Below are 2,665 nucleotides of genomic sequence, written 5' to 3' on the forward strand. Positions count from 1 at the left end.
TTTGTTTGTTTGTTTGTTTGTTTCTATGTTTTTCAAGGTCAGATTTATATTTTTAAAAGGAGAAATTGTTTCAGAATATGTTTTAACTACCATACCTGGATATCCTAGAATTGCCCTCTTAGCTAATCTACACTCAGGTATAACAGTGGAGGCAGCTGCAGAAGAAAAAACATCGATGTCCTGTGTCACAGCTTAAAAATCTTTCATAAGATCCTAGCACATAGAGGCACTTATTTTATGAGAGAGAACCCTCTATGACACATACCAGGGACCTGGCATATGAAGTAGTCCAAATCAAAGTTATATGTAATTTTACCGAGGAAAATGAAAACTAGTCATTGTAAAACTGTCATGATTTTCTTCAAATGATTTCTATATCCTGCATCCTCAGATTATAAATTCTGTGTTTCTTCTTGCTGTCTAGCTCTTTCAAACTTTTCTCTATAAATATAGTTGGTAAAATTAAAATTATACAAATGACACTTACACTGTTTAATTCAAAAGATACATGAAGGTAACCATCTTTTATTTTATTAAAAGATTGATAGTTTGACAAAACATGTAGATTGTTTTAGAACTTTAGCCGAAGAGGAAAATGCCAATTTGAAAGAAAATCCTATATACATTTTAAAAATCCCGATAACATATAATTTCATTAGAAATCTTTTCAAAGAAAAAGGAAGTGGACTTTTTGGTTCTGTTCATCTCTAAATAATTTAATGTTAAATTCTGGGCAATCCTTTGATTAATATAATTAGAATTATAGTATAAAGATCTAACTTGAAATCACTTTCTGAAACCTCCATGTCTTCACCTGTAAACTTACCCCAGATTTTGGCTGAGAGAGTTAGATAATTTCATAGCTTATAAAAGTACCTTAAAATATTTAAGCATTTATTTTTCTTTTATAAAAAGTAGTTTTCTTCCTTCTTAATAAAAATCTATCGTATGTTGTTATGACTCCTGAAGTTAATAATCTACTTCTAAAGACTTTGACCTTTGTTATTTAGATTTACATGTGGTAGGTGTTCCACAAAAATCAAGTTGCTGTTTGCCAAGGTGTTGCATCAGCTAGCAGACGGGGATGCTATTTTTAATAGTATGTAATTCCTGTAGACATTTGATAAAACTAGAAACATACAAAATGAAGCGTGGCATGGCAGGCCTAGAAAGTTTAGTTTCGCAAGACCAGAACTATTTCAGGGACTGATTTTGAAAGGAAATGTGACTTAGATCTGTCTGCTAAATTTAGTCTGTCAACTTGCCAGGTCTCTCCTCTCAGTTTCTGTTGATAGTAGAGGATAGGGGTGTGTTTTTGATGGGGATGGAATGAGGAGATGGAATGTGTTTGTGTATTGGGGAAGGGCATCCACTTTAAACCACCTATTTGTTTTCATAGTCTTATTGGTTATAAAAACAATGTATTCCTTATAATAAATTTGTAATTATGAAAAGATAAACAGAATTGTTAAGTCACCAGGGGTAAGTTTCATCAGTTTGGTAGGTAGACCTAAATTCTTACTTTTTGTGTGTATATTTCTATGTATGATGTAGATAATACAAAACTGACCATGCCTTACATATACTGAACAGACAGCTGCTTATAATTGACAATATAAAGTATCAGTGTATTTTTTTTATATCCTAAAGTAAACATTTTCCAACAAGAAGATAATTTATACATGGGAAGGTTTTCTTTTTTTTTTTTTCTTTTTTAGGTGAGGCATCCCTTGGTTGACCTCACAGATTGCAAGGACCTTATCAGTTTACAATCCCTTATTTTTTTTCATTTTTATTTTTTATGCCTACAGCACCTGGTCCTCCTAGGTGGTCTCCCATCCAAGTACTAACCAAGCGCGACCCTGCTTAGCTTCCGAGATCAGCTGGGATTGGGCTTGTTCAGAGTGGCATGGCCGTAGACAAGAAGATAATTTATAAATGGAATTGCTGCTTATAAGGGTACTGATTTATTTGGTCAGTTTCTCATATATGTAGACTCTTCTTTCCGCTAAGTTTGACTGATACCAACTGAAACTCACAGGTCAAAAGTAAAATTTAATTCCAATTCTTGTTTCCAAGGTTACTACCATGTAAAAGTTACCTAAAATAAAAGATATATATGTGTGCAGTAACAATCTAATTTTATCTAATAGTTTCAACCTCAGTGGGATCAGAGAATTATAAAGAAGGATAAAGGAAGGCCTGCCTTCACCCCTTGTATTCTACAGCTGGAGAGTGGAGTTACCGAAAGTACCACTTTCTTCTTTATCAGATTTGCAGTAAGGGGATACTGAGTTTAGCCAGCTGACTGATTACAATTTCATTCTTTCCTGAATCACCCCATGCTCCCATCCACGCTGTAGTTAAACTCCTGAAAGATACAAGGTAGAGAAGACAAGGCGTAAAGGCAGACACCCTCAGCTAGGCCGCACAAAGCCGCCCACAGAACCGGCCCAAGCCCGCGGTGGGACTGCTTATGATTCTTCTCAGCTCATTTGCTGGGTATAGTTGGCGATTTAACTTTGTTTTTCATTGTGGTGAAATACACATAACTTAAAATATGCCATTTTAACCATTTTAAGTACACAATTTAGTAGTATTAAGTACATTCATATTGTATAATCATCACCCCACACACTACCCACCTCCAGAACTTTTTCATAAT

At 34.5% G+C, this 2,665-nt stretch overlaps 1 protein-coding gene and 1 pseudogene across 4 annotated transcripts in view; one reads left to right on the forward strand and one right to left on the reverse strand.

The window, feature by feature from the left end:
* SGMS1 (sphingomyelin synthase 1) overlaps window positions 1-2,665 on the forward strand; it is a 266,110-nt gene that overhangs the window by 202,295 nt on the left and 61,150 nt on the right. The gene's annotated exons all lie outside the window — the stretch shown is intronic.
* On the reverse strand, window positions 1,803-1,921 carry LOC111740840 (annotated as a pseudogene).

The sequence above is a fragment of the Pteropus vampyrus genome, unplaced genomic scaffold, assembly GCF_000151845.1.
Source record: "Pteropus vampyrus isolate Shadow unplaced genomic scaffold, Pvam_2.0 Scaffold68, whole genome shotgun sequence".
Lineage (NCBI taxonomy): Eukaryota > Metazoa > Chordata > Mammalia > Chiroptera > Pteropodidae > Pteropus > Pteropus vampyrus.